Below are 25,887 nucleotides of genomic sequence, written 5' to 3' on the forward strand. Positions count from 1 at the left end.
CAGCAGCGCAGCGCTAAGATTTCCCGGACCCGGCGCTTAGCATGCGGCCGGGGGCCCCATGAGGAGAGAGACGCACAAGAGGGGGGCTCCGAGGGGGCTCCTACCGGCCGGGCCCCATACTGGAGTCAGGGCAGTCATGCCCTGATGGCGGCCCTGCTGGAGGCTGGAGGGGCCCCCTCTCCCCGCGGACCGGCTGAAAAACCCCAACGGCCCGTTCCTGGTCCGCGGACCGGCGGTTGGGGACCTCTGGTATAATGCACCCAGTAGCCCATTCAGTATAATGCCCCTTATTCAGTATAATGCAACCCATTCAGTATAATGCACCCCATAGTCCTCAGTACAGTTTAATTGCCCCCACAATGTTCTAAATCAGGGGTCTCAAACTCGGCTGGGTATATGGGCCGCACATGGAAAAAATTTGAATTTGGGGGGCCGCATTCTTTGTTCAATGTGACATTTTTAGTGATACCATTTTTTTTTTGTATACACCTTTTGAACATTTTTCCCGTGTTTATTTTTTTATGGCTTGGGTCGTTATGGATGTGGCGATAATAAACGTGCACTTTTTTGTGTTTACTTTAGTTTACATATAAAACAGCATTTTTAGTGCCCAATATTTTTTCATGCTTTATTTTTATTTTTTTGATTTTTACAATTTTGTTTCCCCCAATTGGCCACATTCAGTAATATTGTCTTACAATTAGCATCATATAGTAATAATTGCAAACATCTTGTAGTAATGTTCCCCATCCAAGTCCCCATCTTGTACTAATGTGCCCCATCCAGGTCCCCATCCTGTGGCTATGTGCCTCATCCAGGTCCCCATCTTGTGGCTATGTGCCCCATCCAGGTCTCCATCTTGTGGCTATGTGCCCCATCCAGATCCCCATCTTGTGGCTATGTGCCCCATCCAGGTCCCCATCTTGAGGCTATGTGCCCCATCCAGGTCCCCATCTTGTGGCTATGTGCCCCATCCAGGTCCCCATCTTGTGGCTATGTGCCCCATCCAGGTCCCCATCTTGTGGCTATGTGCCTCATCCAGGTCCCCATCTTGTGGCTATGTGCCCCATCCAGGTCTCCATCTTGTGGCTATGTGCCCCATCCAGATCCCCATCTTGTGGCTATGTGCCCCATCCAGGTCCCCATCTTGTGGCTATGTGTCCCATCCAGGTCCCCTCTTGTGGCTATGTGTCCCATCCAGGTCCCCTCTTGTGGCTATGTACCCCATCCAGGTCCCCTCTTGTGGCTATGTGCCCCATCCAGGTCCCCATCCTGTGGCTCTGTGCCCCATCCAGGTCCCCTCTTGTGGCTATGTGCCCCATCCAGGTCCCCTCTTGTGGCTATGTGCCCCCTGTGCTGTTCTTCACACACATAAAAAAAAAAAAAGATGATTCTCACCTGTCCTCCGTTCCCTCGGCGGCCTTCCTGCAGATGTGGCCTGCAGGCACCACAGAGTCAGACCCCTTGACGATCCCGACCTGGTCCAGGAGGAGCCGCCGACAGCAGCGCTGCATTGCCGCACAGAGACTGTCTCCCAGCACAGCATTTTCAATGTCAGCCGCCGGCCAATCAGAGGCCAGCAGCTGACATCTGCATATGGCAATGACGTCATACTCGCTGCGCCGACACGCAGATATCAGCTGCTGGCCTCTGATTGGCCGGCGGCTGGCATTGGAAATGCAGTGCTGGGAAACAGTCTCTGTGCGGCAATGCAGCGCTGCTGTCGGCGGCTCCTCCTGAACCTGGTCGGGATCATCAAGGGGTCTGTGCCTGCGGGCCGCATAAAGCAGCCTCAGGGGCCGCATGCGGCCCGCGGGCCGCGTGTTTGAGACCCCTGCTCTAAATAAAATAATAAAATAAAATACTCACCTCTACTCCTCGCTCCCCGCTGATCCGGTGGTCGCAGCTTGTGTTCTAAGTGTCACAGATCTCAGCGTAAATGACGCCACGTACCGGCGTCATCGCGCTGAGACGTCAGACACCAAGGAAGAATGATGGAGGAGGAAGCATCAGCTGACGCTCCCTCCTCCATCGCTTTCAACTGTATCGGAAGATGCCAATACGGTTAAACTTGCGGGGGGTCCCCCAGCTCACGGGCCCCATAGTGGCAGTGCAGGGAGTTGTCTCTCTGCTCTGCCGCAGAGTTTAACTGTATCGGCGCACGCTGATACAGTTAAAAATAGTGTAGCTTCGGGTGGGACCCTCAGAGCGCGGGGCCTGGAGCGGCCGCACCCTTTGCCCCCTCGGTAGCTACACTACTGTTGGAACTGCATTACTGCCATAGAAAAAAGGTAAATGCTACATTATGTACGTATGGAATATTGGAAAAACTGAAACTGAAATATTGCTATAGAAAAATTGCAGTAAAAAGAAGGTAGCTGGCACCTGTACACACTAGTTTGGATGTGCTGGTCAGTTTTTTTGTTTGCAGCAAACTCCTATAACATATGCACTCCACCTCCCATCAGCTTTAGGTGGTTTTAATTAACTGGTTCCTTCCTGCCCCATAAATTGTGGGCTTTTTAGTCCAGGAAAGGTGTCTTATCAGGACAGAAACCCAACAATTACGTACGTCTTGACAATGGCTGTTTGGCTCATATATATTGGCCAATTTTTACTTCTTTTTACTGTAATTTTTCTATAACGTTCAGCGATTGTGAATAACTTATTGTAAGAAAAACAAAAACAAAAATCACCGACTTAAACACTGTATAAGGATTCTAATTTTAAAACATCACTTTTATTTAGAATGATTTAAAATATTTTAGTATCAACTGTAGCAGCTATAATCAAATAAATGGTCAAATGCTATTCAAGATCATGCAAGGCAGGTTTGAAATGGTAGATAAATCCCTATTATAACTCTAGTCTTACTCTACCTTACCGCGGAGGTTGGCACCCTGAACCTGCGCAATGGCACCCCCCTCGTACATCCTTGTCTGACCCTGTATGGCTCTACAGAGAGAAGAAAGGTAGGACTATACCAAACATGGCTTTTTATCTAAAAAAACCTTTGTCTAAGAAGACTAAATGTGAGATAATCCACTGCATACATATACTGGTATAGTCCTTTATTCAGATTCATCCAATATTTATTATCAGTGTCTCTCTATATACTGTGTTGATTTGTGTCATAGGGAGACAGGAAATTCCATGTATCTATAAGACAAACAAAAGATCGTAATACCTATAGTTGTCCTAGAAAACCCCTACCTTACTGAAGAGGTTGGCACCCTAAATCTGCGCAATGACGCCCCTGCTCGACGTTGACTTTCCCTATCTGACCCTATTATGTCCTAAGATAGGAGAAATGTAAAGAGAATGACATAAAAGTACAAGAAGAAGATATGCTATATCCTGTAATTAACTAGACAATGACCATTAGTACAATTATGGTCACTCTCTTAACCATAGAGATGGGTTTACTCAATCATATACAAAGAAATCCAAAATTGTTAAACAGTTTATAGTGAAAAAATAGGGTAGAAAAGATCAGTTGTCACTAGAATTTAAATATATATTAGGAAAGGATACAGAACCACAAAGCTAGGCACACAAGAGATCAATAATTCATAGGTAGACTATAGGTCATTTACAAAAAAACATATAACAAGGTGTATTAATATTGCACTTAGCCCTCAAAAACAAATCTTACATATCAATCTCTTTATGCGCCATGTCCCAATTAATCAAGACGTCAAACAACAGAGAGTGGTCATGTATAAGATATCCCCTTATCAATCTATGCAAATACACTGTTCACTTTTGCACCAAAGTGCCATGACTTATGTACATAATTAGCCCACCCCTACTCAGGATGAAATCCATAGTATGCCTATTTTCTCGAGGCGTTTCCCCTTCAATGGGTTCATCAGGAGAGCATACATCAAAATGATATATCAAAAACAAGATTCATGGACTTAGATTAAACCCTCATTCAGCCATTGGTTTAATGCAGCTGTGATAGGGAGATCATGTCCTTCTATGTCCACCTCAGGAAAAATATGCCACAGGTACTCCTGAGAGTCATGCCTCCTTTTATATTTCCCTCCTTACATTGCCCTTCCGGTTCATAGCATAGCGTCAGCGGTGGGACACATATGCGTTCTATACTGCTGTTGTATCCGGCCTCTAGTCTCCCTTACTACAGTGCGATGTATGTCCTAACACTATGTGCATGTGCCACCCTGATACACATGTCGCCACTTCCGGTTTAGTATCCCAATGTATGCGATGGAACGCAAATGTGCCCCACACCCTGCGGCTGCGCACACAGGCACCCGTCACCTGTGCAATGAGATGAGCGGCGCTGAGTTTCCGCACATCCTAGCACATATACACATCACAGTTGGGGCGTCTTATTGCATTAGTAGCAACTCCAGATATCTCTCAATACATAGCTGCATATTCACGGCTACCAAAGTCTAATGCTACATGCAGATGTTAACAATGAATGTTATGGATCATAAGGAGTGTGTCTAATATATTTAATGTGATATCTTGTTCCAGTAACCACATACATCTAAGGGGGGAGGTCCTAAGAAGGGAGGTCCAATGTAAAGATATATACAATTCATAAAAAGAATGACATTTTCTTTAGTAGATATCAAGGAAATTATTGGATATTACGAATATTACGGAGTAGAATTTTCTTTAATAGATATTCAACATAGAGGCGACGGATCAACAGGAAGCTTAACCTATAGCCTTAGCAAGATAAATCATGTACTTATAATTGAGGCCATACATCAGTGTTTAACTAATAAAATTCAAAACCAAGGTAATGGCCAAACTCCTCTTCGGGACAGTGGCCATATAGCAGGCTCTCAAAATCAGGGAACAGAGCAGCAGTGAGTGTTGACCGGCATTTGGCAGAAGAAAATCTGGCCCAACCAATGTTGGCCAAATAAACAAGGGGGGTCCAAAAGTGGGGACTAAAATGGAAAACACAGAGGGGGTGGGGAGCATTAAGGGTAAATAGAACCATTAGATAAAACAGCCAAAATGCAATTGGTCGTTTAGGCCATATGGTCTAATGCTTTTCATTTGGTAGATCCATCTGGCCGTTCTTTGTAAAATCAAGTGGTCCCATTCCCCGCCTCTGTTGTGTGGTGCAGCTACTTCAATCACTGAGAAGCCTATACTGTCAAGGTTTCCCCCATGTATATCCCTTACATGGTTGGAGATGGGGGTGTCGCGAGCGTTCACAATGTCCATTATATGCTCCCCCACTCTCCCTCGCAGTTCACACTTCGTCTTCCCCATATAGTCTTTCGGACAAGTACATTGGCACAAGTATACTACTCCCATCGTTTTGCAGATGGCAAAATGTCTGCACTATGTTTTTCCAGTACTTGTACTTGAAAATTTTTTGATCTACATATATATTTGCAGAATTTACATCTTCTGCAGCTAAAAGTGCTATTTTCTCTATTCTCTAACCATGTTATTTGTTGTCTAATCGGAGAGTAGTTACTATGTACCAATTGATCACAAATTAACCTCCCCCTTCTATATGTTATAGATGGATAATCAGGGATGAGGTCACAAATTTCTGGGTCAGTTTTTAATATATTCCAATGTCTCTGAAGCACCCCCCTTACATCTCCTGATTGGTCATCAAAATTGCCAATAATTCTCATTGAAGATTCAGAGTCATCATCCTTTTTGTTACTGAGCAGGGTGGTCCTTTCTCTTCCAATAGATGTTTTGAACGCCTCATTAAGGACTTATGGTGGGAAACCTCTGCCCAAAAATCTACTTTTTAGGTCTCCAGCCTGTTGGTATAGCATTATATGGGGCCCATTATAAACCATGTAAGGGATATACATGGGGGAGACCTTGATAGTATAAGCTTCTCAGTGATTGAAGTAGCTGCACCACACAACAGAGGCGGGGATTGGGACCACTTGATTTTACAAAGAACGGCCAGATGGATCTACCGAATGAAAAGCATTAGACCATATGGCTTAAATGACCAATTGCATTTTGGCTATTTTATCTAATGGCTCCATTTATCCTTAAAGCTCCCCACCCCCTCTGTGTTTTCCATTTTAGTCCCCACTTTTGGACCCCCCTTGTCTATTTGGCCAACATTGGTTAGGCCAGATTTTCTTCTGCCTAATGCCGGTCAACACTCACTGCTGCTCTGTTCCCTGATTTTGAGAGTCTGCTATATGGCCCACTGTCCCGAAGAGGAGTTTGACCATTACCTTGGTTTTGAATTGTATTAGTTAAACACTGATGTATGGCCTCAATTATAAGTACATGATTTATCTTGCTAAGGCTATAGGTTAAGCTTCCTGTTGATCCGTTGACTCTATGTTGAATATCTATTAAAGAAAATTCTACTCCGTAATATTCGTAATATCCAATAATTGCCTTGATATCTACTAAAGAAAATGTCATTCTTTTGATGAATTGTATATCTCTTTACATTGGACCTCCCTTCTTAGGACCTCCCCCCTTAGATGTATGCGGTTACTGGAACAATGTATCATGTTAAATCTTTTAGACACACTCCTTATGATCCATAACATTCATTGTTAACATCTGCATGTAGCATTAGACTTTGGTAGCCGTGAATATGCAGCTATGGATTGAGAGATATCTGGAGTTGCTACTGATGCAATAAGACGCCCCAACTGTGATGTGTATATGTGCTAGGATGTGCGGAAACTCAGCGCCGCTCATCTCATTGCACAGGTGACCGGTGTCTGTGTGCGCAGCCGCAGGGTGTGGGGCACATTTGCGTTCCACCGCCTATGTTAGTCCAGAACCGGAAGTGCTGACATGTGATATGAAAGTGTGACTCTCCTGACTAGAAGAGTGATTGGTCACGGAGTGCGCAGCTGCGATATGGAGCGCATTTGTGTCCCACCGTATACATCGGGATACTAAACCGGAAGTGGCGACATGTGTATCAGAATAGCGCATGCGCAAACTGTTAGGACATATATCGCACTGTAGTTAGGGGGTCTAGAGGCCGGATACAACAGCAGTATGGAACGCATATGTGTCCCACCGCTGACGCTATGCTATGAACCGGAAGGGCAATGTAAGGAGGGAAATATAAAAGGAGGCATGACTCTCAGGAGTACCTGTGGCATATTTTTCCTGAGGTGGACATAGAAGGACATGATCTCCCTATCACAGCTGCATTAAACCAATGACTGAATGAGGGTTTAATCTAAGTCCATGAATCTTGTTTTTGATATATCATTTTGATGTATGCTCTCCTGATGAACCCATTGAAGGGGAAACGCGTTGAGAAATTAGGCATACTATGGATTTTATGCTGAGTAGGGGTGGGCTAATTATGTACATAAGTCATGGCACCTTGGTGCAAAAGTGAACAGTGTATTTGCATAGATTGATAAGGGGATATCTTATATATGACCACTCTCTGTTGTTTGACGTCTTGATTGATTGGGACATGGCGCAATAAGAGATTGATATGTAAGATTTGTTTTTGAGGGCTAAGTGCAATATTAATACACCTTGTTATATGTTTTTTGTATATGACCTATAGTCTACCTATGAATTATTGATCTCTTGTGTGCCTAGCTTTGTGGTTCTGTGCCCTTTCCTAATATATATTTAAAACCTAGTGACAACTGATCTTTTCTACCCTATTTTTTCACTATAAACTGTTTAACAATTTTGGATTTCTTTGTATATGATTGAGTAAACCCATCTCTATGGTTAACAGAGAGTGACCATAATTGTACTAATGGTCATTGTCTAGTTCATTACAGGATATAGCATATCTTTTTCTGGTACTTATTTTGTTATTTTCTTTACATTTCTCCTATCTTAGGGCATAATAGGGTCAGATGGGGAAAGTCCACATTGATCGGGGCGCCACTGCGCAGATTTAGGGCGCCAACCTCTTCAGTAAGGTAGGGCTTTTCTAGGACAACTATAGGTATTATGATCTTTTGTTTGTCTTATAGATACATGGAATTTCCTGTTTCCCTATGATACAAATCAACGCAGTATAGAGAGACACTGATAATAAATATTGGATGAATCTGAATAAAGGACTATACCAGTATATGTATGCAGTGGGTTATTTCACATTTAGTCTTCTTAGACAAAGTTTTTTTTAGATAAAAAGCCATTCATTGTTGGTTTTGTCCCACCTTTCTTCTCTCTGTAGGGCCATACAGGGTCAGTCAGGGAGAGTTGATGTCCGCGCTCGGGCGCTATTGCGCAGGTTCAGGGTTCCAACCTCTGCGGTAAGGTAGGGTAAGACTAGAGTCATAATAGGGATTTATCTATCGTTTCAAACCTGCCTTGCATGATCTTGAATAACATTTGGCCATTTGATTATAACTGCTATAGTTGATACTAAAATATTTTAAATCTAAATAAAAGTGATGTTTTAAGATTAAAATCCTTATACAGTATTTAAGTCGGTGATTTTTGTAATTTTTCTATAGCAATATTGCAGTTCCATTTTTTCCATTATTCCATATGTACATAATGTAGCGTTTACCTATTTTCTATGGCAGTAATGCAGTTCCCATTCTCTAAATGTATTATTCTTAGTAATCCAGAGTGCAGCTATATTTTCTCTTAGAATTATTGTCTTAGCTGGCACCTGTACACACTAGTTTGATATGCTGGTCAGTTTTTTTGGTTGGCTGTGTGTGACAGCTCTCTCCCCACCCCTCAGCTTCACGATATTGTGCAAACTGCGTACACTCCACTGACATTTTAGAACCTCACTGCAGAGTAATGAGTGGACTGCCCAGCAATGTATAATCTATGGTTCAGGTAGAAGAACTTTATTTCATCTCATCTGTTATATGTACACATCCCCCTTCATTATAGGGAATTGGGTCATGTGATCTCCAGTCTGACAACTAATCCTGTACATGCACTAATGTGTTGACAGGAAGTCAGTCTCTGACGTCATGTGATCTGTACGATGACCTCATCACCTATCAAATCCCTCCTGGCAGCTCAGACTCTCCCCGCACCCCCCAGCCTCAGCCTCCTTGTCCCTCTGTACGTCCTCCCATGCAGCTAAAGATATGTTTGAAGACTTCAATCAACACTATTCTGAGCCGATATCCCTGACTCAGAAATCAAGAAGAGGAATAGAGGTAATTATAAAATCAAGTTTTTATTAATGAGATTAAAAACACATAATGCAAAATAAAAGTTAAAAGGGAACCGTATAACCCGTGCACATATGGGCCAGGAGCCGCCCAGATGATAGAGCTATAATACGAATAGCTGGCAATGTCCCTGCACAGATATCCAGAAAACAGGCTGTAATTAATGATAGCATATAGAGTTTTAGGCTGTCACCTGCAAGCAGGGGTGGATTAAGAGTAGCCAGGGCCCCGGGCAGTTTAGAAGTCGTGGCCCCCCCCAGGTACCAGATGTATCACGTGACATGTCACATGATTCTCTTTGATAGATCATGTGATAGGTCATGTGAGTAACACACAGATGTTCTGCTCACATCTATAGACGGAAAATGACGGAAATGTTTTTCCATTAAGAACAACCCTATACATAGCATAGCGCTATATATAGCAGAGCAGGGTGGGAAATTAATGTTCCCGAGGGGCCACATGAGGGACCATGACTGTTGTGGAGGCTGAACCAATAGGCTGAAATTAATTCTGCTCAATATTAATATTAACAAAATAATAAAAAAATATATATTAATTGTATGACTTAATATTGAGCAGAATTAAGTATGTTGACATCCCCCTATATACAGTATGAGGCCCCACACAGCCCCTTGATACAGTATCAGTCCCCACATAACTCCCTATGCACAGTATAAGCCCACACAGCTCCCTATATACAGTATGAACCCCACTTAGCTCTCTATATACATTATGAGCCCCCAAATAGCCTCCTATATACAGTATGAGCCCCCAAATAACCTACATACAGTATGAGACCCCGCATAGCTCCCTATATACAGTATGAGCCCCCGCATAGCTCCCTATATGCAGTATGAGCCCCACATAGCTCACTATATACATTATGAACCGCCCATAGCCTCCTATATACAGTATGAGCCCCCAAATAACCTCCTACATACAACATGAGCCTCCAAATAGCCTCCTATATACAGTATGAGCCCCATATAGCTCCCAATATACAGTATGAGCCCAACATAGCACCCTATATACAGTATGAGCCCCGCATAGCTCCCTATATACAGTATGAGCCCCAAATAGCCTCCCTATATAGAATATGAGCCCGAAAATAACCTCCTACATACAGTATGAGCCCCAGCATAGCTACATATATACAATATGAGCCCCACATAGCTCCCTATATACAATATGAGCCCCCAAATAACCTACCTACAGTTTGAGCCTCCAAATAGCCTCCTATATACAGTATGAGCCCCCAAATATCTTCCTACTTATAGTATGAGCCTCCAAATAGCCTCCTATATACAGTATGTGTTACAACTCTCCTGTTAGTTTTTTTTTAGTTTGCTGGTCACATGACCAGTTTTGCCTATTTAATCCGGCTCCGCCCTCCTGGCATTGCTGGACTTCATTTGTATTTACTACTGTTGAGCTAGCTTGGTGCTCTGTTGCCGTTCTCTGTTAGTTTTGCTAGGTCTTCTGACCTCTTTACTTTTTGTTGTGTGTTTGTCTTTGACTGCTACGATTTCTGCTAGGAGGTGTCCAACTTTTCCCAGTCCCTAGTTCTTGTAGGGATTCCTCCCTCACATCTATAGGTCTTCGTACAGACTAGCCGAGGACTTTAGCGGGTCTGATCGCAGGATCAGGTTCCCCGTTACATCGTAGGGATCTAGTTTAGTTCTATTGTAGGGACAGATCTCCTGTCTTTCCTTAGTCTCTGTAGCAGATCATAACAGTATGAGCCCCCGCATAGCTCACTATATACAGTATGAGCCCCCCATAGCCTCCCTATATACAGTACTAGCTATTGAGCACACTGTACGCCCAGGTGGCAAACATTTTTATTGGTATATGGTCTCCCATCTTGGTAATTTGTGCTGCCCCCATCCTGGTATTTGTGCTTCCCAATCCTGTTCCTCCATCCTGTTACGTGCTGCCCTCATCACTATCCTGGTATGCATGGCACCCCTCACCCCCAATTCTGGTATGCATAGCACCCCTCACCCCCAATCCTGGTATGCATGGCACCCCTCATCCCCAGTCCTGGCATGCATGGCGCCCCTCATCCTAGTATGCATTGGCTCCCTCATACCCAATCCTGGTATGCATCGTACCTCATCCCTATCCTGATATGCATGGCACCCCATCCCTCATCCTGATATACATGTTACCCCTCATCACTATCCTGGTATGCATGGCCCCACAGATCCCTATCCTGGTATGCATGGTACCCCTCATCCCTATCCTGGTATGCATGGTACCCCTCATCCCAATCCTGGTATGCATGGCACCCCTCATCCCCAATCCTGGTATGCATGGCACCCCTCATCCCCAATCCTGGTATGCATGGCACCCCTCATCCCCAATCCTGGTATGCGTTGCACCCCTCATCCCCAATCCTGGTATGCATGGCACCCCTCATCCCCAATCCTGGTATGCATGGCACCCCTCATCCCCAATCCTGGTATGCATGGCACCCCTCATCCCCATTCCTGGTATGCATAGCACCCCTCATCCCCAATCCTGATGTACATGGTACCCCTCATCCCCTATCCTGATATACATGGCACCCCTCATCCCAATCATGGCATGTATGGCACCCCTCATCCCCCAATCCTGATATATATGGTACCCAATCCCTCATCCTGGTATGCATGGGTTCCTCATCCCCAATTCTGGTATGTATGGCACCCCTCATCTCCAATCCTGGTATGTATGGTACCCCTCATCCTGGTATGCATGGCACCCCATCCCACATGCTGGTACGCATGCTACCCTGCATCCCTATTCTGGTATGTATGGTACCCCTCATTCTGGTATACATGGCACCCTTCATCCCAATTCTGGTATGTATGGCCTGCTCATCCCTCAATCCTGGTATGCATGGTACCCCTCATTCCTATCCTGGTATGCATGGTACCCCTAATCCCTATTCTGGTATGCATGGTACCCTCATCCTGGTATGCATGGCACCACATACCTCATCCTGGTATGCATGGTACCCCACATCCCTATTCTGATATGTATGGTACCCATCATCCAGGTATACATGGCACCCCTCATCCCAATTATGGTATGTATGCAACACCTCATCCCCCAATCCTGGTATGTATGGCCTCCTCATCCCCCAATCCTGATATGCATGGCACCCAACCCCTCATCCTGGTATGCATGGCTCCCACATCCCCAATCCTGGTATGCATGGCACCCCTCATCCCCAATCCTGGTATGCATGGCACCCCTCATCCCCAATCCTGGTATGCATGGCACCCCTCATCCCCAATCCTGGTATGCATGGCACCCCTCATCCCCTATCCTGATATACATGGTACCCCTCATCACTCTCCTGGTATACATGGCCCATCATCCGAATCATGGTATGCATGACCCCCCCCAGATCCCTATCCTGGTATGCATGGTACCCCTCATCCCCAATCCTGGCATACATGGCGCCCCTCATCCAGGTATGCATGGCTCCCTCATACCCAATCCTGGTATGCATGGTACCTCATCCCTATCCTGATATGCATGGCACCCCATCCCTCATCCTGATATACAGTACAGACCAAAAGTTTGGACACACCTTCTCATTTAAAGATTTTTCTGTATTTTCATGACTATGAAAATTGTACATTCACACTGAAGGCATCAAAACTATGAATTAACACATGTGGAATTATATACTTAACAAAAAAGTGTGAAACAACTGAAAATATGTCTTATATTCTAGGTTCTTCAAACTAGCCACCTTTTGCTTTGATGACTGCTTTGCACACTCTTGATGAGCTTCAAGAGGTAGTCACCGGAAATGGTCTTCCAACAATCTTGAAGGAGTTCCCAGAGATGCTTAGCACTTGTTGGCCCTTTTGCCTTCACTCTGCCGTCCAGCTCACCCCAAACCATCTCGATTGGGTTCAGGTCTGGTGACTGTGGAGGCCAGGTCATCTGGCGTAGCACCCCATCACTCTCCTTCTTGGTCAAATAGCCCTTACACAGCCTGGAGATGTGTTTGGCGTCATTGTCCTGTTGAAAAATAAATGATAGTCCAACTAAACGCAAACCGGATGGAATAGCATTCCGCTGCAAGATGCTGTGGTAGCCATGCTGGTTCAGTATGCCTTCAATTTTGAATAAATCCCCAACAGTGTCACCAGCAAAGCACCCCCACACCATCACGCCTCCTCCTCCATGCTTCACGGTGGGAACCAGGCATGTAGAGTCCATCCGTTCACCTTTTCTGCATCGCACAAAGACACGGTGGTTGGAACCAAAGATCTCAAATTTGGACTCATCAGACCAAAGCACAGATTTCCACTGGTCTAATGTCCATTCCTTGTGTTCTTTAGCCCAAACAAGTCTCTTATGCTTGTTGCCTGTCCTTAGCAGTGGTTTCCTAGCACCTATTTTACCATGAAGGCCTGCTGCGCAAAGTCTCCTCTTAACAGTTGTTGTAGAGATGTGTCTGCTGCTAGAACTCTGTGTGGCATTGACCTGGTCTCTAATCTGAGCTGCTGTTAACCTGCGATTTCTGAGGCTGGTGACTCGGATAAACTTATCCTCAGAAGCAGAGGTGACTCTTGGTCTTCCTTTCCTGGGGCGGTCCTCATGTGAGCCAGTTTCTTTGTAGCGCTTGATGGTTTTTGCAACTGCACTTGGGGACAATTTCAAAGTTTGCCAAATTTTTCGAACTGACTGACCTTCATTTCTTAAAGTAATGATGGCCACTCGTTTTTCTTTACTTAGCTGCTTTTTTCTTGCCATAATACAAATTCTAACAGTCTATTCAGTAGGACTATCAGCTGTGTAGAAGCAAAAAACACTGCACAGCTGTTTAAAGTGGTGCACGAGTAGGGGCCGAACCCATACTATATTGAAAATAACCTCGGCACTCAATGGATATGAAAGAATATGATATTTTATTATAATATGCAGTCCAAATTAAACGTTTCGGTCCACATTGACCTTCATCAGTATTGCTGCAAAATACAAGTAATGTAGTACAGAGATTAAATAAAACATACATTTGAACATAAATCGAGCTGGATGGGAACAAAAAGGGGAAGGAAAAAAAGGGAATGGGAGAAGGTATAGGGTGCTGCCTATGATCGCGGAAGCAAGCAACTAGGGGAGACCTACCAGACTGCCAGTGAAAGTGTGCGTGGCTGAACGGCCCGGACAATGAGTCTCTAAGGCTACCTAGAAGTATACAAATGCCAAGGTGAGAGGCTGGTAGTACTGAAGTGTAAGAGAGAGAGACAAGGAGTACTATACCTGAGCGGTGACTTGTGTATGGCCTGGACTACGCGGTATCCCCCGCTAGTAGAGAGCGCTGCCATAAGGTATGGAGGGCATGTATTTATAGGGCAAAACTAATTGAATAGAACGCTGCAGAGCGCGCCGGCACGGAAGCGGAAGTGACGTCACCGGATGTGACGATATGGGTGATGCTTGCGGTCCAGAGGCTTGCGTTCCACACTAATAGGAAGTAACTGGGCGTGCGCTGCCGCTGTGGAAACGGAGGAGGGACTGGATAGGAGGGCAGGAACAGAGGGCAAGGAGATCTAAGAGGGAAGGAAACAAAGAATAAATAAATGCATACCAAAACAGTAGCAAATCGTAGACAGAGTACAGTAATATTGACATAAGATAATACGGGGAAAATACAGCATTTGTGCAACATTTTATGCAAGACAAAACAGTAATCATGGAGCATAATAATAAGGAGTTCCCAATTTATGATCATAATACCTGGATAAATCCCAAGGGGGGGCTGTATATAAGGTTATAATGATGTGTGAAAAAAAAGGAAAACTATGCCTAGTGGATGCAATCTTACATAAAAGCCGATAAATCGTATTCCCTATTCAGGCCTTTAGGAGTTCTGGATTCCAGCTCGTGGATCCAGAAAGCTTCTCTCTTTTTTAGGAGTGTGATACGATCACCACCTCTGCGTGGTGGTGGTACCTGTTCCAGAACTTGGAACCTTAGTTGTGAGATATTGTGTCCTTTTGTAATAAAATGGTGGGGAATGGGTAGTAGCATATTTTTACATCTTATGGTAGATTTGTGTTTAGAGATACGATCTTTTACCGATTGCGTGGTTTCACCAATGTAGATCATGCCGCATGGGCATTTGATAAGATAGACCACAAATGAACTGTCGCATGTAAAATAGTCTTTGATGGTGTATCTCTTACCTGTCTGAGGATGGGAAACGGAATTACCTTTAAGGACATTATTGCACTGGTGGCAATGGAGGCACGGGAATGTGCCCGTTTTTGGATTCTGGAGGAAACGTTGCGTCTGCCCAGTTATACTACCACCAATATCCGTGCGTACTAGCGCGTCTTTAATGTTGGGAGCTCTTTTGAAGCAGGGCATGAAGGGTTGTTTGAATGAGGGTATGGTAGGATATGCTTCTTGTAGTAAGTTCCAGTGTTTTTTGATGGCTTTATGAAGTAGATAGGCATATGGATAGAACGTATGGACAAAGGGAACTCGTTCCTTTTTGTCCGTAGTTGAACCTCCAGTTGGGTTCCTCATACTGGTTTGGAGAGCGGAGGATGGGTAGCCCCGTTCTCTAAATTTAGATTGCATCTCCTGGAGTCTTAGGGCTCTAGTGTCTGGATCTGTGACAATGCGTTCAACCCTTTTGAATTGGGACCTGGGGATGGATGTTATCATGGGTTTGGGGTGATTGCTGGTGAAGTGTAGTAAACCATTTTGATGGTACCTCATCCCTATCCTGATATGCATGGCACCCCATCCCTCATCCTGATATACATGTTACCCCTCATCCCTATCCTGGTATACATGGCCCCTCATCCGAATCCTGGTGACGCGCCCCTGGGCCTGTGTCGCGCTGCGTTGCGCAGGCGGGAGCTTACCCGGAGCCGGATCTGTTGAGGGTTGTAGTCTCGTGGCGGTGACCCGGTCCGTGCCCAGGGAGTCAGACTAAGTGGCGCTGTATCAGCGGTAGATGTAGGACGACTACGCCACCCGTTGAATGCAGCTATGGAGCTGCCGCTGCAGGGCAGACCGCTGAGGCCGGTGGTAGGATAGTGCAGCGTAGATGGTATAACCCCCAACGGGAGGGGTATGGCCTCAGGGCAGCCGACGTGGATGATGGGGGTAGCAGGAATCACTCAGAGACTATGCGGTGTGATTCAGGGTCTTTACTGGTGACAAAGATAGACCCTCCCGGAGTACTGGCTAGCGATCGGGGCCTGGTCAGTCCTTGAGCAGATGGGATCTCCCCTGGCCAGGCGGAGTTGTAGGCCTCCCAAACTGACTGTACTCTTCTGGCTACCTTGCTAGAGGCGGGTATAAGTAGCCCACGTCCCTGAGTGTACCGTGTGGTGCTCACCCGTATGGCCGGTGACTCGGGGCCTTCTAGTAGCTTCCGCTCCATGACGGCGGTGCTGGTCCCATGCGTGTGACCGTGCCTTCGAGTTTCTTGGCCAGAGGACCTGAAATCCCCTGCCTGACGGATTCTGCTGCTGGGTAGGATTTAGTCCCCACAGCCTCGGACTCCGGGTCCGGTAAGAAATCTTCTCAGTCAGGGCGAGCTCTGCAGCTGCCAGCCCCTGACTCCTTGTAACACTGCTCCCACAGAGCTCCTGTTGTTTCTTCCTATGCTGCTTCTCTTCTCTACTTCTGGCATGGCCCAGGAGCTGGGCCCAGCCAGAGCCACAGCTCCCTGTCAGCCCTCCTGGCTGCACTCTCCCTCTGAACTCCCTAACCCTGCCTCAGCCCCAGGTTTATATAGGGGAAGTTCTTCCCCTCCCAGGACTGGGCAGGAGGTGTGGCATGCATAGGATTCCTGACCAAGAGACCTCCCACCTGCTCTCAGACATAACATTGCCGTTACTGTGGAAACCAGACCCCTGGGGTGCCACACTGGCATGCATGGCCCCCCAGGTCCCTATCCTGGTATGCATGGTACCCCTCATCCCAATCCTGGTATGCATGGCACCCCTCATCCCCAATCCTGGTATGCATGGCACCCCTTATCCCCAATCCTGGTATGCATGGCACCCCTCATCCCCAATCCTGGTATGCATGGCACCCCTCATCCCCAATCCTGGTATGCATGGCACCCCCCCCAGATCCCTATCCTGGTATGCATGGTACCCCTCATCCCAAATCCTGGTATGCATGGCATCCCTCATCTCCAATCCTGGTATGCATGGCACCCCTCATCCCCAATCCTGGTATGCATGGCATCCCTGATCCCCAATCCTGTTATGCATGGCACCCCTCATCCCCAATCCTGGTATGCATGGCACCCCTCATCCCTAATCCTGGTATGCATGGCACCCCTCATCCCCAATCCTGGTATGCATGGCACCCCTCATCCCCAATCCTGGTATGCATGGTACCCCTCATCCCCAATCCTGGTATGCATGGCACCCCTCATCCCCAATCCTGGTATGCATGGCACCCCTCATCCCCTATCCTGATATACATGGTACACCTCATCCCTCTCCTGATATGCATGGCCCCTCATCCGAATCCTGGTATGCATGACCCCCCCCAGATCCCTATCCTGGTATGCATGGTACCTCATCCCTATCCTGATATGCATGGCACCCCATCCCTCATCCTGATATATATGTTACCCCTCATCCCTATCCTGGTATACATGGCCCCTCATCCGAATCCTGGCATGCATGGCCCCCCAGATCCCTATCCTGGTATGCATGGTACCCCTCATCCCAATCCTGGTATGCATGGCACCCCTCATCCCCAATCCTGGTATGCATGGCACCCCTCATCCCCAATCCTGGTATGCATGGCACCCCTCATCCCCAAACCTGGTATGCATGGCACCCCTCATCCCCAATCCTGGTATGCATAGCACCCCTCATCCCCAATCCTGGTATGCATGGCACCCCTCATCCCCAATCTTGGTATGCATAGCACCCCTCATCCCCAATCCTGGTATACATGGCACCCCTCATCCCCTATCCTGATATACATGGCCCCTCATCCGAATCCTGGTATGCATGACCCCCCCCAGATCCCTATCCTGGTATGCATGGTACCCCTCATCCCAAATCCTGGTATGCATGGCATCCCTTATCTCCAATCCTGGTATGCATGGCACCCCTCATCCCCAATCCTGGTATGCATGGTACCCCTCATCCCCAATCCTGGTATGCATGGCACCCCTCATCCCCAATCCTGGTATGCATCTCACCCCTCATCCCCAATCCTGGTATGCATGGCACCCCTCATCCCCAATCCTGGTATGCATGGCACCCCTCATCCCCAATCCTGGTATGCATGGCACCCCTTATCCCCAATCCTTGTATGCATGGCACCCCTCATCCCCAATCCTGGTATGCATGGCACCCCTCATCCCCAATCCTGGTATGCATGGCACCCCTCATCCCCATTCCTGGTATGCATAGCACCCCTCATCCCCAATCCTGATGTACATGGTACCCCTCATCCCCTATCCTGATATACATGGCACCCCTCATCCCAATCATGGCATGTATGGCACCCCTCATCCCCCAATCCTGGTATGCATGGCACCCCTCATCCCCAATCCTGATGTACATGGTACCCCTCATCCCCTATCCTGATATACATGGCACCCCTCATCCCAATCATGGCATGTATGGCACCCCTCATCCCCCAATCCTGGTATGCATGGCACCCCTCATCCCCAATCCTGATGTACATGGTACCCCTCATCCCCTATCCTGATATACATGGCACCCCTCATCCCAATCCTGGTATGCATGGCACCCCTCATCCCCAATCCTGGTATGCATGGCACCCCTCATCCCCAATCCTGGTATGCATGGCACCCCTCATCCCCAATCCTGGTATGCATGGCACCCCTCATCCCCAATCCTGGTATGCATGGCACCCCTCATCCCCAATCCTGGTATGCATGGCACCCCTCATCCCCAATCCTGGTATGCATGGCACCCCTTATCCCCAATCCTTGTATGCATGGCACCCCTCATCCCCAATCCTGGTATGCATGGCACCCCTCATCCCCAATCCTGGTATGCATGGCACCCCTCATCCCCATTCCTGGTATGCATAGCACCCCTCATCCCCAATCCTGATGTACATGGTACCCCTCATCCCCTATCCTGATATACATGGCACCCCTCATCCCAATCATGGCATGTATGGCACCCCTCATCCCCCAATCCTGGTATGCATGGCACCCCTCATCCCCAATCCTGATGTACATGGTACCCCTCATCCCCTATCCTGATATACATGGCACCCCTCATCCCAATCATGGCATGTATGGCACCCCTCATCCCCCAATCCTGGTATGCATGGCACCCCTCATCCCCAATCCTGATGTACATGGTACCCCTCATCCCCTATCCTGATATACATGGCACCCCTCATCCCAATCCTGGTATGCATGGCACCCCTCATCCCCAATCCTGGTATGCATGGCACCCCTCATCCCCAATCCTGGTATGCATGGCACCCCTCATCCCCAATCCTGGTATGCATGGCACCCCTCATCCCCAATCCTGGTATGCATGGCACCCCTCATCCCCAATCCTGGTATGCATGGCACCCCTCATCCCCTATCCTGGTATGCATGGCACCCCTCATCCCCAATCCTGGTATGCATAGCACCCCTCATCCCCTATCCTGATATACATGGCCCCTCATCCGAATCCTGGTATGCATGACCCACCCCACCCAGATCCCTATCCTGGTATGCATGGTACCCCTCATCCCCAATCCTGGCATACATGGAGCCCCTCATACAATTATGCATGGCTCCCTCATACCCAATCCTGGTATGCATGGTACCTCATCCCTATCCTGATATGCATGGCACCCCATCCCTCATCCTGATTGTAACATACCTGGCGGCGTCCTTGCATGGTGGTCCATCTCCCACTGTGCAAGAGCGCGCACTTGATCTCCAGTCCAGAATGTCTCTCTGGCTTCCCTCCATGCTGTCTGTTTGTGTCTGTTTCTGCTGCTTAAGGGCGGCGCCCGATCACTTCCTGCTTTTTGTACCTGCTGTGGGTCACACCCCTTGTGCGTCCTCAGCCTATTGCTGTCTGTCACCTGGTATATAGCTCAGCTGCTCCCATCTATTCCTGCCTGAGCATAGTGTTTCTTTCAGTGTGTGCTTGCACTCTGAAGGTGCCAGGTCCCGTTCTGTGTTCTCTTGTCTGCCTTTCCTGGAGGCTGTATTTCCAGGCCTGTCTGAACACGCTCCTAGCCTGTTCCTCCCGCCTTCTAGGGGCCGATTACCTAGACCCGCTCCTGTATCTTGTCTGTCCTGTCTGAACACGCTCCTTGCCTGTTCCTCCTGCCTCTCTGGGGGCCGTATTCCCAGACCCGCTCCTGTATCCCGCTGCAGTGTCGGTCTCCTCCGTACACTCAGTTCCAGTCTGAACTCTCTTATCCTTTACCTGTTTTGCCTCTATGTCCGTTCCCTTCCTTTTTCTGCAGAGTCTGAACTCGTACCTAACTCCTGCTTGTTGTCTCTGTACTCCCGTTTGTGAGTTTGTGGTCCACTTGCTACTTCACTGCAAGTACCCTGTGGGTATCTGGCTCTGCCTTTCTCTTCCTGTCTGTTCCGTGTGAACAGAGCCCTGTCCCCCCTGCTCTGCCTTGCTCACCGCTCCGGCGGTTCTAGCCTGCTCTGACTCCTTTGCTCACCGCTCCGGCGGTTCTAGCCTGCTCTGACTCCTTTGCTTACCGCCCCGGCGGTTCTAGCCTGCTCTGACTCCTTTGCTCACTGCTCCGGCAGCCTTGCTCCGCTCTGACCCTTTTGCTCGCTGCTCCGGCAGTCTCGCTCCGCTCTTATCCTTTTGCTCACTGCTCCGGCAGTCTTGCTCCACTCTTGCTCACCGCTCCAGGCGGCCTCGTCCTGCTTTACTCTTGCTCACTGCTCCGGCAGTCTCGCTCAGCTCTGACTCTTTGTTCACCGCTCCTGGCGGCCTTGTCCTGCTCTACTCTTGCTCACCGCTCCAGGCGGCCTTGTCCTGCCCTGTTCTCGCTCACCTCTCTGGGCGGCCTCACTCTGCTGTGTTTGTCCGCCACATCTGTGGTTCTGTTCCTGAGTCCCAGTGTGTACTGGGTCCTATCCCGCCTGTGTTCCTACCTGCTAGTGCCTCCCTGTCTGCACTCTAGCTGCGCTTGCCTTTACCCGCCTGCCTGCATACCAGTCGTGCCTGCCTATACCCTCCAGTCTGTGCGCCAGCCTAACCAGCCTGTTCCAGTAATCCCTGTGTGGGTCAACCCCCGTGTCCGGAGTTTGACCTGGAGTAGCACCTGGTCCCTCTGCCCGGTTTCTCCCTGGTGCACTGGCGTCGTATGCCGTCGTGCCATCTTGGTCGGATCGGCCAGATACTTAGTCACGCCCCTCCAGGCACTCTCCGGTTCATGGTCCAGTGGAACCACAACACCTGCACACGCCAGTCAGTCCGGGCGTGTGCATAACACTGATATACATGTTACCCCTCATCCCTATCCTGGTATACATGGCCCCTCATCCAAATCCTGGCATGCATGGCCCCCCAGATCCCTATCCTGGTATGCATGGTACCCCTCATCCCCAATCCTGGTATGCATGGCACCCCTCATCCCCAATCCTGGTATGCATGGCACCCCTCATCCCCAATCCTGGTATGCATGGCACCCCTCATCCCCAATCCTGGTATGCATGGCACCCCTCATCCCCAATCCTGGTATGCATGGCACCCCTCATCCCCAATCCTGGTATGCATGGCACCCCTCCAGATGCCTATCCTGGTATGCATGGTACCCCTCATCCCAAATCTTGGTATGCATGGCACCCCTCATCCCCAATCCTGGTATGCATGGCACCCCTCATCCCCAATCCTGGTATGCATGGCACCCCTCATCCCCAATCCTGGTATGCATGGCACCCCTCATCCCCAATCCTGGTATGCATGGCACCCCTCCAGATGCCTATCCTGGTATGCATGGTACCCCTCATCCCAAATCTTGGTATGCATGGCACCCCTCATCCCCAATCCTGGTATGCATGGCACCCCTCATCCCCAATCCTGGTATGCATGGCACCCCTCATCCCCAATCCTGGTATGCATGGCACCCCTCATCCCCAATCCTGGTATGCATGGCACCCCTCATCCCCAATCCTGGTATGCATGGCACCCCTCATCCCCAATCCTGGTATGCATGGCACCCCTCATCCCCTATCCTGATATACATGGCACCCCTCATCCCCTATCCTGATATACATGGTACCCCTCATCCCTCTCCTGGCATACATGGCCCCTCATCCAAATCCTGGTATGCATGACCCCCCCCCCCCCCCCAGATCCCTATCCTGGTATGCATGGTACCTCATCCCTATCCTGATATGCATTGCACCCCATCCCTCATCCTGATATACATGTTACCCCTCATCCCTATCCTGGTATACATGGCCCCTCATCCGAATCCTGGCATGCATGGCCCCCCAGATCCCTATCCTGGTATGCATGGCACCCCTCATCCCCAATCCTGGTATGCATGGCACCCCTCATCCCCAATCCTGGTATGCATGGCACCCCTCATCCCCAATCCTGGTATGCATGGCACCCCTCATCCCCAATCCTGGTATGCATGGCACCCCTCCAGATGCCTATCCTGGTATGCATGGTACCCCTCATCCCAAATCTTGGTATGCATGGCATCCCTCATCCCAAATCTTGGTATGCATGGCACCCCTCATCCCCAATCCTGGTATGCATGGCACCCCTCATCCCCAATCCTGGTATGCATGGCACCCCTCATCCCCAATCCTGGTATGCATGGCACCCCTCATCCCCAATCCTGGTATGCATGGCACCCCTCATCCCCAATCCTGGTATGCATGGCACCCCTCATCCCCAATCCTGGTATGCATGGCACCCCTCATCCCCAATCCTGGTATGCATGGCACCCCTCATCCCTTATCCTGATATACATGGTACCCCTCATCCCTCTCCTGGCATACATGGCCCCTCATCCAAATCCTGGTATGCATGACCCCCCCCCCCCAGATCCCTATCCTGGTATGCATGGTACCTCATCCCTATCCTGATATGCATTGCACCCCATCCCTCATCCTGATATACATGTTACCCCTCATCCCTATCCTGGTATACATGGCCCCTCATCCGAAACCTGGCATGCATGGCCCCCCAGATCCCTATCCTGGTATGCATGGCACCCCTCATCCCCAATCCTGGTATGCATGGCACCCCTCATCCCCAATCCTGGTATGCATGGCACCCCTCATCCCCAATCCTGGTATGCATGGCACCCCTCATCCCCAATCCTGGTATGCATGGCACCCCTCATCCCCAATCCTGGTATGCATGGCACCCCTCATCCCCAATCCTGGTATGCATGGCACCCCTCATCCCCAATCCTGGTATGCATGGCACCCCTCATCCCCAATCTTGGTATGCATAGCACCCCTCATCCACAATCTTGGTATGCATAGCACCCCTCATCCCCAGTCCTAGTATACATGGCACCCCTCATCCCTATCCTGGTATACATGGCCCCTCATCCAAATCCTGGTATGCATGGCCCCCCAGATCCCTATCCTGGTATGCATGGTACTCCTCATCCCCAATCCTGGTATGCATGGCACCCCTCATCCCCAATCCTGGAATGCATGGCACCCCTCATCCCCAATCCTGGAATGCATGGCACCCCTCATCCCCAATCCTGGAATGCATGGCACCCCTCATCCCCAATCCTGGAATGCATGGCACCCCTCATCCCCAATCTTGGTATGCATGGCACCCCTCATCCCCAATCTTGGTATGCATAGCACCCCTCATCCCCAATCTTGGTATGCATAGCACCCCTCATACCCTATCCTGATATACATGGCCCCTCATCCGAATCCTGGTATGCATGACCCCCCCCAGATCCCTATCCTGGTATGCATGGCACTCCTCATCACCAATCCTGGTATGCATGGCACCCCTCATCCCCAATCCTGGTATGCATGGCACCCCTCATCCCCAATCCTGGTATGCATGGCACCCCTCATCCCCAATCTTGGTATGCATAGCACCCCTCATCCCCAGTCCTGGTATACATGGCATCCCTCATCCCCTATCCTGATATACATGGCCCCTCATCCGAATCCTGGTATGCATGACCCCCCCCCCAGATCCCTATCCTGGTATGCATGGTACCCCTCATCCCAAATCCTGGTATGCATGGCATCCCTCATCCCAAATCCTGGTATGCATGGCATCCCTCATCTCCAATCCTGGTATGCATGTCATCCCTCATTCCCAATCCTGGTATGCATGTCATCCCTCATTCCCAATCCTGGTATGCATGGCACCCCTCATTCCCAATCCTGGTATGCATGGCACCCCTCATCCCCAATCCTGGTATGCATGGCACCCCTCATCCCCAATCCTGGTATGCATGGCACCCCTCATCCCCAATCCTGGTATGCATGGCACCCCTCATCCCCAATCCTGGTATGCATGGCACCCCTCATCCCCAATCCTGGTATGCATGGCACCCCTCATCCCCAATCCTGGTATGCATGGCACCCCTCATGCCCAATCCTGATATACATGGTACCCCTCATCCCTCTCCTGGCATACATGGCCCCTCATCCAAATCCTGATATGCATGACCCCCCCCCCCCCAGATCCCTTTCCTGGTATGCATGGTACCTCATCCCTATCCTGATATGCATTGCACCCCATCCCTCATCCTGATATACATGTTACCCCTCATCCCTATCCTGGTATGCATGGCCCCCCAGATCCCTATCCTGGTATGCATGGTACCCCTCATCCCAATCCTGGTATGCATGGCACCCCTCATCCCCAATCCTGGTATGCATGGCACCCCTCATCCCCAATCCTGGTATGCATGGCACCCCTCATCCCCAATCCTGGTATGCATGGCACCCCTCATCCCCAATCCTGGTATGCATGGCACCCCTCATCCCCAATCCTGGTATGCATAGCACCCCTCATCCCCAATCTTGGTATGCATAGCACCCCTCATCCCTATCCTGGTATGCATGGCCCCCCAGATCCCTATCCTGGTATGCATGGCCCCCCAGATCCCTATCCTGGTATGCATGGCACCCCTCATCCCCAATCCTGGAATGCATGGCACCCCTCATCCCCAATCCTGGAATGCATGGCACCCCTCATCCCCAATCCTGGAATGCATGGCACCCCTCATCCCCAATCCTGGAATGCATGGCACCCCTCATCCCCAATCCTGGTATGCATGGCACCCCTCATCCCCTATCCTGATATACATGGCCCCTCATCCGAATCCTGGTATGCATGACCCCTCATCCCCAGATCCCTATCCTGGTATGCATGGTACCCCTCATCCCCAATCCTGGCATACATGGCGCCCCTCATCCTGGTATGCATGGTACCTCATCCCTATCCTGATATGCATGGCACCCCATCCCTCATCCTGATATACATGTTGCCCCTCATCCCTATCCTGGTATACATGGCCCCTCATCCGAATCCTGGTATGCATGGCCCCCCAGATCCCTATCCTGGTATGCATGGTACCCCTCATCCCAATCCTGGTATGCATGGCACCCCTCATCCCCAATCCTGGTATGCATGGCACCCCTCATCCCCAATCCTGGTATGCATGGCACCCCTCATCCCCAATCCTGGTATGCATGGCACCCCTCATCCCCAATCCTGGTATGCATGGCACCCCTCATCCCCAATCCTGGTATGCATGGCACCCCTCATCCCCAATCCTGGTA

This window comes from Phyllobates terribilis, unplaced genomic scaffold (genome assembly GCF_046119375.1).
Source record: "Phyllobates terribilis strain yellow unplaced genomic scaffold, ASM4611937v1 Scaffold_11__3_contigs__length_659146591, whole genome shotgun sequence".
Classification (NCBI taxonomy): domain Eukaryota; kingdom Metazoa; phylum Chordata; class Amphibia; order Anura; family Dendrobatidae; genus Phyllobates; species Phyllobates terribilis.